Source organism: Perognathus longimembris, chromosome 10 (genome assembly GCF_023159225.1).
Source record: "Perognathus longimembris pacificus isolate PPM17 chromosome 10, ASM2315922v1, whole genome shotgun sequence".
NCBI lineage: Eukaryota > Metazoa > Chordata > Mammalia > Rodentia > Heteromyidae > Perognathus > Perognathus longimembris.
Window position 1 is genome coordinate 39,822,409 of NC_063170.1, and position 24,150 is coordinate 39,846,558.

The 24,150-nt window shown below is 38.8% G+C and overlaps 1 protein-coding gene across 4 annotated transcripts in view; it reads right to left on the reverse strand.

Moving 5' to 3' along the window:
- Nucleotides 1-20,004, reverse strand: part of Tbc1d5 (TBC1 domain family member 5) — a 482,236-nt gene extending 462,232 nt beyond the window's left edge. For 3 of the 4 annotated variants that reach the window (XM_048355931.1, XM_048355930.1, XM_048355929.1), the window contains exon 1: nucleotides 19,814-20,004. The gene's annotated coding sequence lies outside the window, so the exon portion shown is untranslated. The remainder of the gene's footprint in view (nucleotides 1-19,813) is intronic. The other variant, XM_048355933.1, reaches the window with a different exon arrangement.
- Nucleotides 20,005-24,150: the final 4,146 nt, after the last annotated feature.

Sequence of the window (24,150 nt, forward strand, 5' to 3'; positions counted from 1 at the left end):
TTTGGCCCTGGTTGGACTTAATAGCATCCTCCCAATCTTTACCTCCAAATAGCTAAGATTACATGTGTGAGTCACTGGTATCAGGCAAAAATTAACGCACTTTACAAGAGATGTTTTTAAGTGGGGCTAATGGCTCATGCCCATATCCTAGCTACTCAGAAGGCTGAGGTTTGAGGACCTGTTGTAAGCCAGCCCAGGCAGGAAAGTCTATGAGGTCTATGAGACTTTTATCTCCAATTAATTAAAAAAAAAAGAAAAGCCAGAAGTGGAGCTCAAATGGTAGAGCACTAGCCTTGAGTCAGAAAACTCAGAGTCAATGGCCAGGCCCTGCATTCAAGCCCCAGGACTGGCATCAAAGAAAGGGGGAAAAAAAAAATTTTAGGTAATAAAAACAAACTGGTGAATTTTTTTCATGTCACCCATTAAATCAAGCCCCCAAACCCAAATTACTTAAGATTTTTAAGTAAAAAAATCAACAACAGACTATTAGTTTAGCCTCTGTACTTGTCAAAACAGTATCTGAGTCTCCTGAGGAAGACTTATATCTGAAATAACTGATATCTAAAGACTAAGGTCCTAAGTCAAAGAATCCTAAGCTCTCCTGCAAAAATACCTATAAGTGCCCCAACAGACATTAAACTCATACACATGGAAATAAATAAAAAAGTATAAATAAAATTGACAATAAGCCATTATTGTTCTGTTATAATAAGTACACTTAACATAACAGTATGAATTCCTTTCCCATTCAAAAATATCTCACTAAAATTCACACCTAAGAAGAATGAACTATGTTTACACTATTTCTCTAGAAGTAGGTAACTAGACAATCTTACCGTTATAGCCAAACCAGAATATGCATCTAAATGAAACTTAGTTTCTAGGGAAGAGGAAAAGAGGTACAGGTAATAGAGGGGGTAAGACTGATTGGACTACATTATAAGCTTGTAGATAATAAATGAAATATCCTTCTGTATATTTGTGTATATATATATATATATGTTTGTATATTTGCAAGAAAAAAATTTCCTAGGGTTACTCAGCTACTAGCTCCTGTAAACTCTGAATACACCAAAGAATCAAGTCTACCTTTACATTATCTATCCCCTTATAGTAAAAATTATTTTAAAGCCTTTAAATTAACATTTATTGAATGGTTAATCCTTAAATTGAATTACATATTATATTATGGAAAAAATGCTTGGTAACCAGGTTATCAACAACTTTTTTTTTTTAGCAATTAAGGAGTGACTCTAGTATTAAATTGTAAATATTAGCAAGAAAATCAAGTGGAAATAGTTCATGCCTTGTTCTCACCTAATTATAAAAATTATCTTAAAAGGTTATGTGACTTATTTCAAATTCTATATAGTTAAAGTCATAACTATTCATAATTATATATTTGAACTTAAATTATATTAAATTAAATATTCTGAATTTAAATTATCATTATAAATTTTATAATTAAGCTATTATAATTTATATGAAATCTTTTAACAAAAAAATTAGATCTAATCTAAAATTTTAAGACCTCATTTTTAAAATAAAGTCATTAATTTTATGTCATGTTTTGATTAGATTGACATTTACATGTAAAGATATATATGTTACTATTTTTGCATTTTAATTCTAACAAGCATAAATAAAAATCATTAAGTAAAGGTTATTTGAAAGTTTTAAAACTTAAATTAGTGGGAATCCTAAACTTTGGGCTAATTTTTGGTAAAGCTTTTTGTTTAAAAATTATAAACTGCTATATAATTATGAATGCAATTTTAATCTGTTGCTTAATTTGAGATAATTTAAATTCAAAGACATCAGGAATAGTTATTATAACTTTTAATTGCACTGTATTTGAGATGCTTATTTTTATATTACTTAAGAAAAATTAAGGTCATGCACTATCTCCACTTCATTTTACTATCAAGGTATTTCATATAAAAACAGAAGAAAGAAAGGAAGGGAGGGAAGGAGGAAGGAAGGGAGGAGGGAGGAAGGGAGGGAAGGAGGGAGGGAGGGAGGGAGGGAGGGAGGGAGGGAGGGAGGGAGCAAGCACAATGACAAGGAAGGAAGGAACAAGCACAATGATGTTATATCTATTTTCCCTCTTATATATTTGGAAAATTTTCAATCAAATGTACCCTACACCAAAAGTGTTCGTTAAAAAGAATTCTAAGTACACTTTATGAATACAATTCTTAGAATAACTTAGATTCCTATATTTTCTGGATAGTTACAGAAAAGATTAAGCTACCATAATCAAATATTTGTAAAACACAATTCAATGTGCTAAAATGTCTAGATAAATGAAATATTTCACGTTTCTGCTGAAGGACTAATTATTTCTATACTCTCTAATACATAAAAACCAGACAGAACAGTTGTTAACAGGAGTTGTTGTTTAGTTGGCAATAGTGAAGTTTGAACCCAAGACCTCACACTTGTTAGACACTCTACCCTTTGAACTATGTTCCTAGCCCCTTCCAGTAATGTTTTTTAGAAAAGTCTGTGATTTTTCTCCCAGGGGCATGACTCTAACTGGGATACTCCTACCTATGCCTCCCAAAACTTAGAATTACAGGCACATACCACCATGAGTAGCTTGCAGGTTAAGATGGAATATCTAACTTCTTACCTCTGTTATCCCCAAATTTCAATACTACCAATCCCCATCTCTTGAGAAGCATGAGCTACCACACACAGCCTAGGAGTTCTTTATAATGTTTTTGAGCTTTGTGAATTAAGCAAAAATTAAATTTTTACAGCAACTTCATAAGAATTTTTTAATCACACACATAAACTAAATAACAAATTAAAATATTTATATTTCTCTTCATAGAAAGTCAACTTTCTATACAAGAAGAAATTAAGAAATTTACAAGCACAGAATAGGCATATGGAAGCACTGTGAAAATTTCATGGATGATTTTTTTTTTTTTTGCCAGTCCTGGGCCTTGAACTCAGGGCCTGAGCATTGTCCCTGGCTTCTTTTTGCTCAAAGCTAGCACTCTGCCATTTGAGCCACAGCACCACTTCTGGACATTTTCTATATTTGTGGTGCTGAGGAATCAAACTCAGGGCTTCATGTATAAGAGACAAGAATCTTGCCACTAGGCCATATTCCCAGCCCCTTCATGGATGATTTTTGTGTGGGCTGGTCTCAGGTTTTTTTACTCAAGGCTAGAGTTCTTCCACTGAGCTACAACTCCATTTTTGGCTTTTTTGTTGGGTACTGGAGATAAGATACTATTGGACTTTGCTGCCTGGGCTGACTCTGAACTGTGAACCTCAGATGTCAGCCTCCTGTGTAAATAGGATCATAAACTTGAGCCACTGGGTCCAGCCTGGATTTTTTTTAAACTTGCAACTATAAAAAAAAAAGTAGTATTACAAATACCTATGTTCCCATCAACTTGAAGAATAGCAATGTAAAACACATGCTAATTAAACTTGCTACAAGCATTTAAAATAATCATAAAAGAAGTGGAGGAAAAGATAAATGTAACTTTATTGTAAAATTTGTAGATTTTAAAAATGAAAATATTAAAAACTTATAAATCTATACTAATAGACATAATGTATAAAGATGTTCCTTGTGATAAATGAAAATGTAACATGGGTAAAGACTGTTAAAAAAGGAAAGATTTGTATACTATTGCACTTTTAAATTGTTACCAATTTAAAATACACTATTATAAATTTAGCATGCTAGTAATCCTCACATCTACAAAGAAAATATCTATAAACAGTAAAAAGAATCAAATGATTTATCACAAAAATCAATCCATCACAAAAAAAAAAAACAAATAAAGGGAATGATGGTATGAGACTTAGTGAAAACATTGCTATGTTATTTAAAGTATCAGAAATTAAGCCAAGTATGGCAGTACATGTCTGTAGTCTTAGCTACTACTTAAGCGGTGAGGCAAGAGTACCATTTCAGCCAATGAGTTCAAAACCAACCTGGAAAATAGCAAGATCCAATATTAAAAATTAAGTAAATAAAGTATCAGCAATTGCTTTAAATGCAAGCAAAAAAAATGCTGGCAAAAATAAGAAAATAAAGTTCTACAATAAATGGAGAGATGATGGTCAATACGGCCTTACAATAATGCTTAGAACATCTAGACAGAAAGAAGACTGGTAAGAAAAATAAAAAACAGTAGTATAAATCAAGTAAACCTAACAAACATACAAAGGGATCCTAGCTACTCAGGACACTGAGATCTGAGGATTGTGGTTCCAAGGCCAGGCAGAAAAGTTCTTGAGACTTTCATCTCCACTTAACCAACAAAAAAAAGAACTGGAGCTGTGGCTCAAGTAGTAGAGCTCTAACCTTGGGGGAGAAAAATAAAAAGCTCAAGGACAGGCCCTGTATTTGAATGACAAGACCAGCACACACAAAAATAAAACTGGTAAGATTAGCAAAGTTACAAGAAACAAATCAGATGTGTTTGTGTATATATATATATATATATATATATATATATATATTCAATTAATAATTCCAAAGATAAATACAATAATTTCATTTACAAAAGCATCTAAAAAAATACCAAAAAATAAATTTAATTAAGAAGGTACAGGGGCTGGGGATATAGCCTAGTGGCAAGAGTGCCTGCCTCAGATACACGAGGCCCTAGGTTCGATTCCCCAGCACCACATATACAGAAAACAGCCAGAAGCGGCGCTGTGGCTCAAGTGGCGGAGTGCTAGCCTTGAGCGGGAAGAAGCCAGGGACAGTGCTCAGGCCCTGAGTCCAAGGCCCAGGACTGGCCAAAAAAAAAAAAAAAAAAAGAAGGTACAAAGCTTGGAAACTGAAAAATTACAAAAGATTGCTGAAAAATATTAAACACCTACATAAATGAAATAAATCTACTATTACTCAAAGCAATACACAGATTAAATGCAATCTCTACCAAAATTCCACTGGTTATTTTGCATAAACAGAAAATACTGGCATAAGGCTTATTTGGGGAACAAGTGGTGAAAATGAAAATTAATTGTAGTTATGGTTGCACATCTCTGATCTGTCACTAACTGTATGCTTTTAAACAGGTCTACAATTGTATTTAGTATTTATTGAAAATATAGGGGCTGGGGATATAGCCTAGTGGCAAGAGTGCCTGCCTCGGATACACGAGGCCCTAGGTTCGATTCCCCAGCACCACATATACAGAAAACGGCCAGAAGCGGCGCTGTGGCTCAAGTGGCAGAGTGCTAGCCTTGAGTGGGAAGAAGCCAGGGACAGTGCTCAGGCCCTGAGTCCAAGGCCCAGGACTGGCCAAAAAAAAAAAGAAAGAAAAGAAAATATAGATAACCCACTCCCTCCCTCTGCCTCTCCTTTCCCTTTCCCCTACCTCTCCCTCCTTTCCCCCTCCCTCTGCCTGGGCTATGTTGCTTTCCCAGCGCTTTGGGGCTCAAGGCTAGCACTCTCATCACTAGAGCCACACCGGGTTTTTATGGTTAATTGCTTCAAACACATTCCCCAGCCTCCTGAGGAGCTAGGATTACAGGTGAGAGCTACTGGTGCCCAGCTAGAGATATATTGTCTATACGAATCTAATCCTCTGCAATGTTAAATACAGCTATATCTCAAGTATGGACAGATAGCTTGTAATCAAAGATCCCTAGCCATTATTTTGAACAAAAGAGCTAAATTTCTCACTTTTTGCTAACTGTATCACAGAAGAAAACATATTCCTCACAGAGATCAAACTTATTTTTCTATTTCAGCACACATGGTCACAGGTAACAGATGCTACAACCTAGTCCAATCATGTAAATAGTATCTCTATCTCACTACCACTCACCTCACCTGTAAAATTCAGTGAGTCACTAATTTCTGTCAGCTCTACCACTACATCTTTCCTTTTTCTTTCCAATTAATAAGGCTTCAGAACAGCGTAATTTCCTATCCTTCAATTGTGTCTAATACAGATAACATTTTATTCCCAAACACAGATCAAAAAATTCAAAGTCTAAATATAGCATATCTTCCCCTTCTCAAAGCCCTTCAGTCACTTCTCACTTGTGACAGAAATTCTATCTCTGTATTGTCTCCTATCAAACAATTGAACTTACCTAACAAAAGTTGCCCCTTCTGTCATTCTTAAGCCCTTAAAGTCAGTTCCCCCAAAGAATTTATCATTCTTTTAAACAGCTTTTGTACTTGGGTATTTTTTCTTAGAACTTTCTCTACTTAAAATCACTCACCTAAAGGCTTTTATTGTTCTCTAAATTTAACTTTCCTTAAATTTAAGATGCCATAAAAATGTAACATGTTTGCCAATATTATTAAAATGAAAAAATGGTATTCTTATATACAATAAAATATAATAAATTTCTTTCTTCAAATTCCCAATACAATGTGTTTCATATGCCTCATAGTACTGCAACATTATGCTGTAGACCTCTGTTAGATTTGAGACTCAAGGACAAAAATTTTCCCTTGCTCATGATGATACAGGAATATCACTAGAGTTTGAATAAGACAACCTAGATTTAAATATGTTGAAAGAAGGAAGGGATGATAAAGCGGGGAGGGGAGAAACAGAAAAAGAGGGATGGAGGGAGAGAACACAAATATCACCTACCCTATGTTTTATCAGAATAAATTAGAGACTACAAATCAAAATCAATGTGTAAAATGAATCTTATTCAAATGCAAGGTTTTGGTATTTTAAAAGATATATTTACTAAACTTAAATGTCACACTGCAAATCTGTCACTCTTCAATATCAGAAGCTATATTAGGAAAAATTTCTCAAATTCCTATGAAAGTACTACATCTCATCATACTTCAAAAATATAATCTTTGGGATCTAGGAAAGCAGAGTAACCCTCTAACACTCTAGAGAATTCTAGATCATGATTAATGGTTCCTATTCCTCCTTATAAGAAACAAGTCTGGGACTAATTTTCATTCTAGTCTTATAATATCAATTTTTCAAGGAAGTAAGCATTAAACTATCCAAGAAGGCATTCCATTAGTAATGCTTGTAATCCTACTACTCAGGAAGCGGAGATTGTATGACAGTTCAACAACAGCTCAGGCAAAAAGTTCTCAAGACTCTCACCTCAAACAATAAAAAGCTAGGTATGTAGGTACACTTCTGTCATCTCGATTATGAGGGGGAAAATAACTAAAGCAAAAGAGCTGGAGGGGAGGCTCCACTAACAGAGCAACTGTCTAGCAAACATGAAACACTGAGTTTAACCCCCAGTACTACTAAAAAAAAAAAAAGAATTTCCAAAGAGGCATGTATAATTTGTAAGCAATATAGTATTTGTCTATACTCATCTTTAAAGTTACATTAATTACACTGAATTTTCAAGCAACACAGAAGTACTTGAAAGTAGGGCATAGAAGCATGACACTAGGAAACACTTAGATGAAATGAGTAACTTCAAGAAAGAAAAAAAAAAAAAGAAACCACAGAGAGGGGCTGGGAATATGGCCTAGTGGCAAGAGTGCTTGCCTCGTATACATAGGCACTGGGTTTGATTCCTCGGCACCACATATACAGAAAATGGCCAGAAGTGGCGCTGTGGCTCAAGTGGCAGAGTGCTAGCCTTGAGCAAAAAGGAAGCCAGGGACAGTGCTCAGGCCCTGAGTTCACAGCCTAGGACTGGCCAAAAAAAAAAAAAAAAACCACAGAGATTATACGTCCACCACTCTTCCATTGCCTATACTACTGTAACAATTTACCAGTTCTCCTAAAACATACCTGGCCTCACCCTGGCTCTCCAGGCCTATTTTATGGTCTCGTATGCCACAAACCTGAGGCTCAGTGACTTGATGCAAGTTTTGTACACAACTCTTTACACTGTCATGATTGTGTCTTTATGATTTTTCTTGTTACAATTGCAAAGTCCCTTTCCCTATCTTTTTGTATTTTGCAAGTACTGGGGAGCTTGAACTCAGGGTCTCAGATTCTCGTTCAACTGTTTCATTCACAGCTGAAGCTCTACCATTTGGCTTTACTTCTGGCCTTTTTCAGGTTAACTGGAAATAAATCTTGTAGATTTGTATTCCAGGACTGGCTTTGAGCTGAGATACTCATATCTTATCATCCTGGGTAAGTAGTAGCTTGTGGCTATCTTTGCCAGCTCAATCATTCAAGTTTCCTACTTTCCTAAGACCATTCCATAAACATAAAATAGTGAACTGTACCTCTCTTGAATTTTTACAAAAATGCATATGTTCATCTCTAATTCAGCAGAGATTGTAATAAAATTACCTTTATTTTTAAAACTCTCACCCAGTCGACTCTGAGTACTGCAAAAATAATAACCAGTTTTCTTTAGGTCCTTTACCTTCTTTCAGTGTCATTCAGTAAATGTCTGAACTGAGCATAAACAGTAATCCTACTAATGGTTCCTATGGAATCATTTATTTCTGTTGTTTAAATAAATACAGTGATGGGCTAGAGATGTAGCTGGTAAGAGTGCCAACTGAACAAGCAAGCTGAAGAAGTAAGCTGAAGCCCTGAGTTCAAACCCTGATACCAGCAAAAACATATATACAGATACACATAAACAAAATGAAGTCCCCTAGAACTCATTTTCCTTAATCACTACTATTACATAATAAGCACCCTGAGTAATATTATAACACTGTCAAGGTAGTTGTTGAACTGATGAACTAAACTGCCTTCAGATATCCATTCCCCAGATTTTTCAAATGCTGCATTAGTAACATAGGCAACTCCATTTCCCAAGCACTCATGCATTCAGGCAACATTTTGTGGGTGGGGAGGCATTGTTAGTGGCTGAAAGGCTGAAAGAAGAAGTCAGTACTTCTCTCACTACTTCCTGTGGAATCTCTAGGCAGAAAATGTCTCACCCATTAATAATTCTAGTTCCCTCCACTATTCAGCCTTCTGACACCCTGATTCCACTTCACAACCCTATAGCTCTATCTCCTCCCCACCTCCAACCCTGATTTCTGTCTTCTGGTAACGCCACCTTTTTGGATCTCTTCTCCAGACCTGTTAGTAGCATGCAGGCTTCTTTCTTTGGCTATTATATGAGTTTTCTCACAGTGCTCTCTGGCAACTGGGATTCATTACCTGTGGAACTAGTTCCTGGATTAACTTTGCCTCTGTCTAATGACCTAACTATGTTTACTATTTTCTAGATGAATCTTGACTCTTTTATTTATGTATTTGTTTGTTTATTTATTTATTTATTTTGCCAGTCCTGGGGCTTGGACTCAGGGCCTGAGCACTGTTCCTGGCTTCTTTTTGCTCAAGGCTAGCACTCTACCACTTGAGCCACAGCGCCACTTCTGGCCATTTTCTATATATGTGGTGCTGAGGAATTGAACCTAGGGCTTCATGTATAAGAGCAAGCACTCTTGCCACTAGGCCATATTCTCAGCCCCCTAACTCTGCTTTTAAATGACATTAAAGAAAGAATTTATCATTGGGTGCTGGTGGCTCATGCCTGTAATCCTAGCTACTCAAGAGGCTGAGATCTAAGGATCACAGTTCAAAACCAGCCCAGGCAGGAAAGTCAGTGAAATCCTTATCTCCAATTAACTACCAGAAAAATAGAAGTGGCACTGTGGCTCAAGTGGTAGAGCACTAGCCTTGCACTGAAGAGCTCAGGGACAGCACCCAGGTCAAGAGATCAAGCCCTAAGACCAAGACACACACACACACTTATCAAACAATGCAAAGAGTTTAGAATAGTGAAGCATTACAAACTTTAAACTGAAGAAACTTATTACCCAAAACATTCTAAATATAAAGAACAAAAGCATGCATTAAATTCTTAGAAGTAAAAATAAAAGAACCTAACATTTTATTTATACCAAAAGCACTTCTTACTGGGAAGAAGCTTTAACTCAGTTCCAGTATTTGCTTGAATTAAGTCAATCACTTACAATAAAAATGTCACTTTTTTGAAGCTTATTGAGGAAAAGGGAAAATTGGAAGGATTATGGGATTTGGAGTCACTGCAGGCCAAGACATCTGTTCAGAGGAGAAAAAAAAATGTTAGAGACCTCCTGTTAGTGACTTATTAAAATCCATAAACCCCAGTCCTTTTTAAAGACAAATCAAACTAATCAGATAAAAACATGTGTGTTTGTCCAAATATATTTCATATGGTGTGTGTGTGTGTGTGTGTGTGTGTGTGGCTTTTTGGAGGTTAACTGCAGATAAGAGTCGTCACTACTTTCCAGCCCAGGATGGCTTCTGACTGGGATCTTCAGGTTTCAGCATTCTGAGTAGCTAGGATTACAGGTACAAGCCACCAGAACTCAGGCTTGTATGTTTTTAAGATCATAAAGCATCAATGATGAACAGAGTCAATGCACAAATAGTTCAGTGCAGTATTAACTAATCATTACAGAACTTAAGAAGTCCTCTTTCATGCAATCATTATAACAAATTTCTTTAACAGGGTAACTGATAATTCACTCACTGTTCATTTAGTCTATTTCAGGAAAGGGGTGATTTTAGAATACAAAGAATCTATTGTTTGTTTTAATTTTTATGTAAATAGTAATCTCAATGTATATTCTTAACTCCCACCAAAAGCTAAATAAATTCACATTAGCCCCCTAGCTGAAGCCAAGATTTAATATTACAAACCTGGAAGAATGAAAGAAATAAAAAGACTGACAGACACTAACAAGAGCATGCTTAGCATAAAATTACAGAGTTATATAAATCATTTCATTTTCTTTAAAAGATCATTTGAGGTAATTTCACAGAAACAAAAAACCAAAAACTTTACAAAATTATTAAAATCTCCCTAACCAGAAGAAGTATAATCTGTTCTAGGTTTAGAACCCAATTGTATTAACTGTTTTTCCCTTCTTTTATCTGGAATAATATACCTTGAGGGTGAATTTAAACTCAAACCATAAAAATTCCTTTTTTCACAAAAAAAGGTAAAACAATGTAAGTTTCTAACTTAAATTTACTTAATATTACCAAGGTTTCACATTCTAACATAATACATGTACAAATAATAGAGCTTTACTTAGTATCTACTATGTTCAGGTTCTGCAATTAACCAGATTACAAGAAGAAACTACCTCAAAAAGAACTTAAGTAATTAACTACCAGTAATTATATTGAGCACACTGATACAAAGACCCCCAAAATGAGACCTCCCACTGACTCGGAAGAACACTGTTCTAGAACCTAACTGGGTCCACTAAAGGCAGTATTGACATGACGTGAGTGCTTTTCCTTTTCCCTCTCTCTGTACTGAAGAAAAAAATTAGTAAGGAAAAGAAATGCCCTCTAACACATTTGTAGAGCTAGTTTATCAGTCTTGTAGTCCCAGAGGTTGGGTTCCCTATTGGTGCTATTAGTTTGACAAAACCTGGGACCCTGTTTATTCTCCTTTTTTTTCTCTTCTTTCCCATTACCACACATTCTTCCAAAGTTCTCCCTAAAATATGATAGTTCCTAGGGCTTACTATTACTTTTACTGACTTAATTATTACAATACATAAAATTTACTATTTCAACTGTGCATTCAGTTTCTGTGAAACTGTCTCTTAAGTGCATGTACAACGTTGTACCATCATCACCACTATCCATTTTCAGAACTTTCATTATCTCAACAGAAACTTCCAATTAAACAGTATTTCCTAGTACATTTCCTCCAGCCCCTGGTAACTGTAACTGTTCTTTTTTTTTTTTTTTTTTTTTTTTGTCAGTCATGGGTCTTGCTGTCCCTGAGCTTTTGTTGCTCAAGGTTAGTGCTCCACCACTTTGAGCCATAGCTCCACTTCTAGTTTTCTGGTTGTTCATTGGAGATAAGAGTGTCATAGACTTTTCTGCCTGTGCTGGCTTTGAACCGCAATCCTCAGATCTCAGCCTCCTGAGTAGCTAGGATTACTCATGAGACACCTGCACCCAGCTGTTCATTAATTTTTATATCATTTTATAAGCATAAAATGAAATCCGACAGATATGACCAACACCAAATAAGTTTTCTAATTCTGCTATATTTATTCACCTGTTGTAGAGATCCTATCATTTCACCCTTACATAAAATTAGGCTGTTTTGTCCATAACCATATGGTATTATCAATATTTTTTATGACAATATTTTTTTGGTATCTTCAGGCAAGAAGGACCATGTCACACTCATCTCCAATAAACTACTAAAAAAAAAAAAAAAAAAAAAAGAAAAGAAAAAGAAAAAGGCCAGAAGTGGAGCTGTGGCTGAAGTGACTGAGTGACAGCCTTGAACAAAAGAAGCTTAAGGATAGCTTAGCACCCAGGCCCTAAGTTCAAGTTCTAGGACTCCCACCAAAAAAAGGGAGTGGAGGCATAAAACAATAGTAACTTGTTTAAGACTATGTAACAAAAGAGAGGAGACTATTTCTAATCCAAGCTCACATGACTTTAAGGTCTGTTTGATCTTCCCACTATTCTAGAGGAAAAGAACAGTAAGCCTTTTTCATAGGTTAAAAACTTATCTCCACACCAAATACTTGTGGCTTACACCTACAATCCTAGCTACTCAGGAGATGAGACCTGAAGATCACAGTTCAAAGCCAGCTTGGATAGAGTCTAGACTCCTTAGCTCAAATTTTAATCAATAATGCACAGTCATGTGCAGATTAACAACAAAGCTATTTTCTGAGAAATATGCCACTACACAATTTCACTGTCAAACATAATGAGTGCAATTACACAAATCTTCATGGTACAGAAAATATATGGCTTGGTGTTGGTGGAAAACAGCGTAGTGCTTTACAGTTTTTTATGTAGGTTAAGAGAAATATACTCTCTAGCAACATGGTTGTTTATTATCACCAAGTGTTTGATACCTTACATAATTACATGTGCTACACTTTTAAATGTTAGCAGTGCAGCAGTTTTTAGGATTACCACAAGTATGTAAGTAATGTGTTACACTGTAACATTACAATGGCTACCATGTTACTGGGAGATAAAAATTTCAGCTTCATTATAATAAGACTACCATCATATTTGTGTCTGTTAACAAAAAGATCATGACATGCATTATAAATATTCTTGATTATTTTAGAAAGTTCTCAGAATAGGTATTATTTTATAATAGTAAAACAAAGTTTTCCCTGAGGACAAGTAAAACTATCATACTGTGACTATTAGACCTAATAGGTGTCCACAAGCAGGATTCTTTTTAGACAGGTGTACCACCGTTGCCCTGCTATAAGCTATCATATAAAATAAAATCCAACCAATTTTTAAAAGTCAGTCATTTATGAGTAGTCTTTATGGTCTTTATAGTCAAATAGTAAATCAAACATTTTTGTCTTAACAAAAATTTATGAAAACTTGTAATCATCTAATCAATATTTTGAATCTTAAAACTACTTTGTTTCAAAATAGTAGCTACATTTTCTAGGCAGCATTCATAATGGCTATAATCTTTAGATGTTTCATCAAACTAACAAATATTTAATGAGCATTTCTATTCCAAGAGCCTTATATTCCAAGATCTGTCTAGTGGATACAATCACTATGATGAATACAATTATATACAAAATTATAATATGGCCAGGTGCCAGTAGCTCACGCCTATAATCCTAACTACACAAGAGGCTGATATTAATTAAGGATCATGGTTCAAAGCCAACCTTGACAGGGAAGTCTGTGAGACGCTTATCTTAAATTAACTACAAAAAGCTGGAAATGGAGCTGTGACTCAAGTTATAGAGGACTAGCCTTGAGTACAAAATCTCAGGGACAGCACCCAGACCCAGAGTACAAGCCCAGAGACTAGCACAAAAGAAAAAAAGCGCCATTATTTAAAAAAGCAAAAGAATAAAAAGTCAACTGAGAGAGGTAAAAGGTATGGTCATTCAGCAAAAAGACTATATCATTCTAGACTCCACAAATTTTCCCCCTAAAGTTTTAAACCAATCCTTATCCATGACTATCAAAGATATCTTTTCCTATGGTCTTGCTTCCTTGTTTCAAAAGATCTGAACTGAAGTTTTATTTTATTGTCCAAAAGCATAAGAACATTACCAATTTTCATTTTCATCCAAAAAATATGAACTGTTTTCTTGGCTAGCCCATACATTCTTATCTCAACTGTATGATTTTCATAAGTTCATTCAAACATTGGTCAGTCGTGATTCCTTATCCATGACTATCAAAGATATCTTTTCCTATGGTCTTGCTTCCTTGTTTCAAAAGATCTGAACTGAAGTTTTATTTTATTGTCCAAAAGCATAAGAACATTACCAATTTTCATTTTCATCCAAAAAATATAAACTGTTTTCTTGGCTAGCCCATACATTCTTATCTCAACTGTATGATTTTCATAAGTTCATTCAAACATTGGTCAGTCGTGGTTATGTACATATGATCAACCAATAAAAGAGAGCTGGAGGCATGACTCGAAAGGTAGAAAAGGTAGAGAGTACCTGCCTAGTATGCACAGGCCTTATGTTCAAACCCAGTAACCACCAACAGTATCTAACACCTATGTGGTATTACATATTTTACACATTTACATATTTTACATATAATTTACATATAATTACTCAGCAAGCTAATATTCTAAATACTACAGTTTAAGGCCAGCCTCAGCAAAAAATATGCAAGACGATCCAACCGACACTCCTGCCCAGCTATATAGGCAATGTAAATAGAAAGACAGTGATCCAGGCCTGTCCAGGCTAAAAGTGAGACCCTATTTTTTAACAGCAGCAAAAAGGCTAGAAGAGTAGTTAATGTCAGCATACCTGCCTAAGCCATGAGTCCAAACAGACGTTCCCTTTTGTTTATTGCAAATCATGACTTACCCCAGGAAGCAGGCCGACCCAATGCTGCTCTGCATTCTATAGCACAGCAACAGAGAAAAGAAATGGAAAAGCCAACAATCAGCATGGAGTAAGACTTCACTAATATTCAAAGGAGAACAAGAGAGAGAATCTGGACAATTCTCACAGATATTACTTAATTTCTTTTTATTGCTGAAGATGTATAGGGCTACTTTTGCTATACAGGCATTATTCTTAAATGTTTATGTACCACTTGTAGACAAATGTAGATAAACACTTTTTCAAAACATCTGAGATTGTATTAGATAAAGCATTTACACCTGAGATTTCTTATACTGACTCCTTTCTGAAACTCTCCATTACTGGCAAAATAGAAAATGGATGCTACTAAAAGTAGTACAGAGGCCCCCTCATCTCCAAACTGAACACCACCACCTCATATTATTCAAGTGCTAGTAACACACTACATACACTGCCATTCTAGCATTCTACCAATGTTGAAGATATCTTAGATCAGGAATTCAAGCACTACGCCTAAGTCCAATGTAGATAATGAGAAAAAAGGGAAGTGGCGGGGGGGAATGATTGAAAGATGACAATTTTTTTTTTTTTTTTTTTTTTTTTTTTGGCCAGTCCTGGGGCTTGGACTCAGCGCCTGAGCACTGTCCCTGACTTCTTTTTGCTCAAGGCTAGCACTCTGCCACTTGAGCCACAGCGCCACTTCTGGCCGTTTTCTGTATATGTGGTGCTGGGGAATTGAACCCAGGGCCATATCCCTAGCCCGAAAGATGACAATTTTTTATGACATGCAAATAATTCAACTTAATAGCTGATCCTTCAGGAAGTAGAGCTGTTGCTAAAGTGGTAAAAGTACCACAACCCTTTATTCTAAAATGTCCTTCCTAGTTGTTCACTATTTAAATACAGTAACAACCAATGCTTAATTTTTATTGTCTTTACTGGCCAAATGAAAAGCAATCTAGTCAATCTCTAAGCCTAAATTTTAATCTACATATTTATCTACATATAGACAATAGTGTAAAATAAAAATATAGAGAAACACAATTGACATAAAATGCCTAAACATTAGGATACCCAACAGAGAATAAATCTACAACATATCCAAGGCAGGTGGTAGGCAGGCTCAGGACCTAAGGGACTGAAAAACTTCCTAGTCAAAAGGAAAAGCTTTAAATAATGTCATAGAAAATGAGAAAGATTAACTGATCCAGCACACATGTACAAGAAAAATACTACTTTGCAAACTTCAACATCTTAATCAGAAGAGATTATACATTTTGACATATTTCATTTTAGAATGGGATAAAAATGAGGGAAGTACAAACAGGCAACTTTTTACTTTTTAAAAAGCAAATCAGGGGCTGGGAATATGGCCTAGTGGCAAGTGCTTGCCTCCTACACATGAAGCTCTGGTTTGATTCCCTAGCACCACATATATGGAAAACGGCCAGAAGGGGCACTGTGGCTCAGGTGGCAGAGTGCTAGCCTTGAGCGGGAAGAAGCCAGGGATGGTGCTCAGACCCTGAGTCCAAGGCCCAGGACTGGCCAAAAAAAAAAAAAAAGGAAATCAGGGCTGGGAATATGGCTTAGTGGTAGAGTGCCTGCTTCGCATACATGAAGCCTTGGGTTCAATTCCTCAGCACCACATATACAGAAAAAGCCAGAAGTGGCGCTGTGGCTCAAGTGCTAGAGTGCTTGAGCAAAAAGAAGCCAGGGACAGTGCTCAAGCCCTGAGTTCAAGGCCCAGGACTGGCCAAAAAAAAAAAAAAGAAAGAAATCCGGTCAGGGCTGAGAATATGGCTAAGCAGTAGAGTGCCTTCCTAGCAGGCATGAAGCCCTGAGTTGGAATACTCAGCATCACATCAACAGAAACAGCCAGAAGTGGAGCTGGGCTCAACTGGTAGAGTGCTAGCCTTGAGCAAAAAGAAGCTCAAGGGCAGTGTTCAGGCCCTGAGTTCAAGTCCAAGGGTTGGCAAAAAAAAAAAAAGTAAAGCCCCTAATTCTCAACAATACAAAAAACAAAAAAAGGAAGGAGACTATTATTAATTTACTAAGTAATAGTTTTAAAAGGCAGCTATAGAAACATGTTAAGGACTCAGGAATCTTTACCTAGTCAGAATCCCAGCTGTGTAAAACTTGGATATGTGACTTACCCACTGCCTCAGTTCCCTTAAAAGTCATTGTGAAGATTAAATGCGCTTGTGGCTCGGGATATAGCCTAGCGGCAAGAGTGCCTGCCTCGGATACACGAGGCCCTAGGTTTGATTCCCCAGCACCACATATACAGAAAACGGCCAGAAGTGGCGCTGTGGCTCAAGTGGCAAAGTGCTAGCCTTGAGCGGGAAGAAGCCAGGGACAGTGCTCAGGCCCTGAGTCCAAGGCCCAGGACTGGCAAAAAAAAAAAAAAAAAAGATTAAATGCGCTTTAAGTAAAGTGCTTAGAACAGTGCATGGCACTTAGTAAGTGCTTCAAAAGTAGGTATACATATACTGTGGGACTAAAAGTAATTGCTACTCTGAAAGTCAACTTTTAAAAAAATGCTTTTGTGGTACCCTGTAAATTAAAATTCACACACTTTTTATCTGTTCCTTTTGACCTGAGCTATTCTTAAGCTGACGTCAATTTTGCAACCATCTTGGGCTCCAAAAAAGACTAGATTTACTGATAAATACCTTGTATGGAAGGCAAACTGCCCCTGTAACAAGCAATGTAAAATGAAATAGCCAAAAACTCAGGTAACCAACTTATTCCTGTTCTGTTCCAGTAATAAAGTGTTAACTTCTCCAAAGACAAAGATTGTAAGATAAGGATCAACTAGGCCACACACCTGTATTCTGGGACTGTTTGAACTATTCATTCCTTTCTCACCAACTTTTCTCAATTTTCTCTATTTAACCTGAAGCCAATGTCTGTAACCTGAAGATGGCTGAAGGCACCGTAAAGTACTATCTTCCTGTGGCTACCATGTAATAAATCTCTTTTCTCTGCCTTTACAATGTCTCTATTTTTAATAAGTAGAAGTTATGAGTACAATGCATCTTGACCAATATCACCCCTTCCATCATTCTCTGTCATCCTTCTCAACACCATGTCTCTTCATTTGGCTTATGGGGGAAAGTGGCTGGACCTAACTTGGGACTCAAGGATTTGGGGCCCAAGATCTAAAAACCCAGTTTCACTATATTTCTATATTGTTCTTTAAAAACTCATTATTTAGCAGGCATGAGGACTGAGATTCAATCTCTAGCACCATAAGTTTTTTTTAGTATAAACATTCTATGCAATAAATGAGATTGTATGTAACACTTTAAACTGTTATAAAAATATATGTGTTAGGAAAAAAATGAGTTCAATTAGAGTACACCTTCAGTTAAGTGTGACTCTCAATTGTTTAAAAATTTGCTTCCAAGGTTCAGGGATACACTACCCAACTGAAGCTGCATTTCAATGCATAAGGAAGCATAAATTCAAAAGTTCTGCCAATAAAACAACCCTTTATCTCAGTAGTTCATCCAAGGACACCTGATTCCAAGCCTTAATGTGGATAAAACTCAATTGCTTACAGCAGAACAAGGTATTCTGCCAAAATTACACCAGACTTCTACATAGAGAAATTAACAACAACAACAACAAAAAAATCACAGGCCAGGTGATGCAGGCCCCACCCTTCACAGACAAGATATATAAATATATGAACTCCTATTCCCTCCCCTGGTCTGCATGCAGATTACTTCATGGTGCAAAATGAGAGTTTCCTAGGCAATTTTCTCAGTTCCCTTTGCCTCTTCGCTCTTCTATCCAGCCACCTTTACTAAAAGGAGCATTTTAATTTACAGAAGCATCACTCTGTATCTCAGCACAAAACTTTCCTGAGTCCTTGGTACTTAAGGATAGTGCTGCATCATTCAGATCTACTTTTTAACAAAAGCACCAGGCGACTGATTCTTATGGACACTGAGGTTGAGCACTTCTCTACATGACACTGCCAAAGAAAAACATTTAAATGAATTTCTTTGCTACTGATAACAAAAACAAAAATCTCAAGTTTTTTTTAGCAATGCCTATGCGTAATGCTCCCAGCTTTTATTTTGAGCAACAGCATATTAACATACCTTTATATGTACTATATTTTGATATAGTAAAAGTACAAAGGTGATTTTTCTTGCAAATGCAGCCCCAAAATATATAATATGCACATTAAAATCAAGTCCGATTCAAAGTTGACAAAAAAAAAACAACTCTCTGGAGAAAGTTATACTAAGTGAGTTATACTGCGGGGGAGATCCAAAAAACTCAATCTTTAACCACAGGTCACACATTCTTTAAACCATTTAGTAACTAGTAGTGACCAAACAAACTCTGGTCCCCTAGTAGAACAGAATCTTATTGTGGTAGGCTTGTGCGTTTACGGGAAAAGTAAAGGAAGAACGATCAACTTTTCCACCCTGCAAAGTTTTTCTCGTGCCCTGACAAGCCTGGAAACTTTGCACATTCTTACAGGTGAAGGCATTTCGGTCACACTGCAACAAATGAAGACCAAAGGAAAGAAAAGACGATTTTCAGGGAAGCGATTTCGAGAGGTTCGCAGGTTCCAGGCCCGCTTCTCTTCCGGCCTGGGAAGGAAGCATGGAGCCTTTCGGCCAAAACGAACAGGAAACTAAAACCAAGTAGGAAGTTGGGGTGCTGCTGCTGCTGCCAGCCAAGCTCTGGCCCTGGGTCGCGGCCCGCGCAGCTCCAGCGTCAGCCTCGGCCTCCCCGGGGCAGAGGCGAGGTGGAGGCGTAGGCTAGGCTGCGGGGTAACCCGCGCCCAGGGCGGCCGGCGCGCGTCCCGACAGAGCCCAGGCGGCGCGGCAGCGGGTCCGCGGCCCGCAGGCCTGCCCGGCGCGGCCCGGGCGCGAGGGGAGGGGGCCCTGCCCGGAGGCGGAGCGGAGGCCGAGGCCACAGCGGCTGCGTGAGAGGACTGCACTGAGGGTGAAAGCGAGGCGCTCCCGGGCTTTTTTTTTTTTTTAACCATTATCATCATTATTATTTTACCTGTGGCGCAGAAGGGCTCCCCAGCTCCTATTCCCTGAGTCCTCCTCCTCCTCCCCTCTTTTCTCTCTCTCTCTTTTCTCTCTCTCTTTCTCTCTCTCTCCCTCAGTCTGGCGGGCGCTCGCGGAACCAGCCGGGCCCGGCCCGACCAGAAAGAGAACTGGGCGGGAAGGAGTGGCGGCGGTGACCAGCGGCCACGTGACCACGCTCGCGCCGTAACGGCGGCCGCCTCCTGCCGCGCGCCCTCCCAGCGCTCCACCTCTAATAACCCCGCGGCCCGCGCACCCAGGAAGCTCTCGCGCAGGCGCCGCTCCGGGCCTGGAGGATGCGCGGCTCGAGACGAGCTCGCTCCCCGGGCTGGGCGTCTGGGGCCTTTAGGCGTGAGGCGCTGGGGCTGGAGGGCGGTGGAGTGAGAGGCCAGGCGCATGCGCGTAGGACTCGCGTCTAGCGAGGTAGTTGGCGCTCCATTGGAGGCAATGAGCCTGCTACTGGGTCTTAAATCAGAGTGACAGCCTCGGGGACCTTCCCATTTGTGGGATTTAGGAGAAGAAAAGAGGTCAGCCTTTGGATCCCTCCTAAGGGCCTGGTACATTTCCCTCTCACGTGTAAATAGCCTTACAATTCAGTTTTTTTTCTGAAGCTACTCGGCTTTGTGGGACTTGCTCTCACTTTGTACGAACTACTTTGTAATGTGGCCCGTAGGGATATGAAAGATAAATTGTTTTTTTCAAGCCCACAGTGCCAAATTAGGGTTTTACCTTTTCCTCAGGTAGTCTCTCCATAAACTTCTCTTGACTGGCTGGCTGCCTTGGCCTCTGCTTCCTCACAATTTCAGTCTCTCTGTAACCTGAGCATGAGAGGTGCTGATGCTTTTACTTCCCCAATGTGAAAGCCTCTAAATAGTCATGCTAATTAGTGTGGTAAATGCTTCCCCTCGTTAAAAAAAAAAAAAAAGATTTATCGTCTTTTATTAACCTACCTTTACTCATTCCAAAGGACCCTGATTCTGTGGAGCACAGAATTGGAAACCAAAGCAGAGAAAGATCTGATTTCCAAAAGTTAGCTAACTTCCAAGGATGGGGCCTGTGTATGAGATCCTTGTTTAAGGCAAAGGCTGAACTTTGCGCAGAGATCTTTTCTTGATGCTTTTCTTACCATGGCAAACGTTGAACAGGTCAAATGGATTAAGATAGTGCCTCTGGCTAGATTTAATCAGGGCTAAGGGCTAATAAATAAAACTTCCTACTTGGGAGTTCTGTTCTAGTCATGTTTACTGTTAGCCTGTAAATACACGCACACACACACACACACACACACACACAGGCATACTACAGGTGTGCATCATCTAGCAGCAATTTCAGGGCAAAGTGAGTAGCATACTAGGAACTGGGGGGTGAATTGTGGCCTAGCTAGAGAGGGCAGGCTGTGTCACAAAGGAAGAAGCCTAAAAGAAAGCTAGCCATTGCCAAAGGCAATGTTCCATGAGAATATGGACATCCGTTATGTTCAAGATAAGGAATGCACATAGATGTCAAAGCAGAGAATCGATTAGCACATGAGTAGCTATAAACCAAATGCCACATTGTTATTTTTCTAATAATGCTGATGTTCCAGTTTAATTTTAATTCTTCCTTAAACATATGAATTGTATTGAGTAGCATTAACTTGAGATTAATTTTAAGCAATGTTTATATTTGATGGAGTTATTAATCATCAGGTTTATTACTTCAGTTTCTTTTCCCAAGATTGCAAGCCACTCTGCTTTGTCAGAGTGGTCTCTATTGACTGAGGGATCTAAGCTACCTCTCAGGTTTTTTTCATGGGGAACAGGAAAGATGCCAGCGAAAAACTGGGTCTTTAAAGCTATTGTTTGTGGCCTTAAGGGTCACTGATCTTACGGACCACATGGGCATTTCAGTTTAAGGATTGGTTTTCCTCGCTTTTTGTATAACAATATGCCTCTAAAATAATCTAGGTGCCTGGCCAACTCTTCCCTTGCAGTGTGAATGAATTTGGGTGATGCTTTAGAAGTTCACAAGAAAGGATGAGAAGTTATTTTTCCATCTGGAGAAGAAAGTTCATGTTATATACATTGTAGACAGTCCTTTACCTTCAGGATCACATGGCTGAGAGCTGCTTATATGGTATACAGTGACTGTCTAGTATAGGAAAAATCCTACCCTTGTATCACTAGCCTGGGCAAAGACCAAAATTCAAAGTATAGTTTCTACTGAATGTGAAAGCACTGTTTGCAAGACACATACACACAGAGTAACACACAAATTTCCTTTGCTACCCTTTGTGGCATCCATACCTACTCATTGGGTACTCATTGGGGTCCCCCCAAGGGAGGGAATGACAATGAAATGGGGTCCAAGGGTGGGGGATCCCCCATCCCTCCAAGAGTCCACCACTCAGAAACAGTCTCAAGTAAAAAGATGGATTTATTGGGAAAGTAAAAAGTATACTGACCCGCCAGGGTCAAAGCCCAGACACGGGAGTTGGATCCGCGTGCCCCAGGCCATGCTCGGGTCTGGTTATAAAGGCAAACACCACATAGTCAAGCCTGCCACATGCAGGTGGCCAGTGAGGTTACAACACTTACAGAGCATGCCAGGTTACTCACAGGTGGCCAATGGAATTACAGTCTGTCTCACAGTAACTGTTTGAGCCAACCTATCCTTTTAGTCTTGCCTCATGGATTTGGTGGGGCTCACACGATGCAGGCAGATATGCCTACTCATGGTAGGGCACGGGTTTAACCTTGAACATTCCACTACTCAGGTGGTCAAGAAGTTTACACAATCTTATCACAGTGAAGGGGAACTTCCCTGGATAGGGTGGGGGAGATCTTAGTGAAGGTGAAGTTGGCTTCTGATCTCTTTAACTAATCTGAGATGGAGTCAATGTGATACCCCTCAACAGCCAATGATGGTGATGGCCAGATCTGACCTCCATATTACACTCAGATACCCTACTCAGATCTCTCTCTTTTTTTTTTCCAGTCCTGGGCCTTGAACTCAGGGCCTGAACACTGCCCCTGGCTTCCTTTTTTGTTCAAGGCTAGCACTCTGCCACTTGAGCCACAGCACCACTTCTGGCCCTTTTCTATATATATGTGGTGCTGGGGAATTAAACCCAGGGCTTCATGTATACGAGGCAAGCTCTCTTGCTACTAGGCCATATTCCCAGGCCCCTACTCAGATCTCAACCAAAGCATTCTTAGAACTAATATGTTACCAGTGGCTCATCTCAGACATGAAGATCTCAGATTCTTGGCATCTCCAACAAAGAATGAAGATATACACATAATAGTGGCAAAGCAAGGAGTTTAATAAATGAGAAAGAAGGTATTCTATTAAGGGAAACACTGGGCTGAGCTAAATGACTCACAGCAAATGTTAAAATTTTCCATTTTCTATGGTTTGGAGAGTATAGGAGGAACTTATGGTAATAATAATGGACTGAGTTTAGGGAAATGAGGGATCAGGTGTGTTGGGATCTATCTTCCCCCTTGATGGAGGGGGCTTGATGCACCTCCCGCAGCCCTGGGGAATGCGGCCCTTCTACCCCCTCTGGATTGGAATCCAGAGGAACTGGTTGGGCAAACAGCCCCCCAACCTTCTAGCCAGCCCGGCGCGCTCGAGTGACGTTAGCCCTTGGGGGTCAGGTGATACCTTTCAGCCTATCGACATCCTGGCCAAACCCCTCCCTCGGAATCATCTCCCCTTGTCCTTATCTCAATAAAGTCAGTTCGCTCTAAGAAGCCGGCCCTGTTGCATATGTTTGCCAGACTTCTAGCATAAGGAGGCGATCACATATCTGCGGCAAATCCCGTGCACATCAGGTCGGAGCTGACCCCCGTTCCACTCTAACTTACCTGCAGGTCGGGTGATTAGGGGAGAGGGCGAGAAAGGAGGGTGGAAAGAAAGAAGGAAGAGTCCGAGCCGGGAGGGGCAAAAAAACCCCAACAAGGTGGAAGATGTTTAGAATAAATCTGTCAATGTACAAGGTTACCATCCCATGGTTGTGAATATGAGATTCAACCCATCTGCATGAAGTCCTAAGCAGGAGTGTTTGGACAAAGGTCAGGCTAATGACTCCTGCAGCTCCACTGCAGTTTGGTTAGAACTACCTAGGAGTTTCTCTGCTCCTAAAGAGAAGTCCTAACTGCAAACTGACCACTAATTAATCCTGTTGATGAGTAGCTATGGCAGTACTAGGGAGGAGATAGGATTCCAGAGTGTCTTCTAGGGTATGAGTAAGGAGAGGGGGTTGGTTTCAGCATTCTTTCCCTACAGCTAACCTGCCTCCACGTCACAGTTCTTCCTAAACAGTCT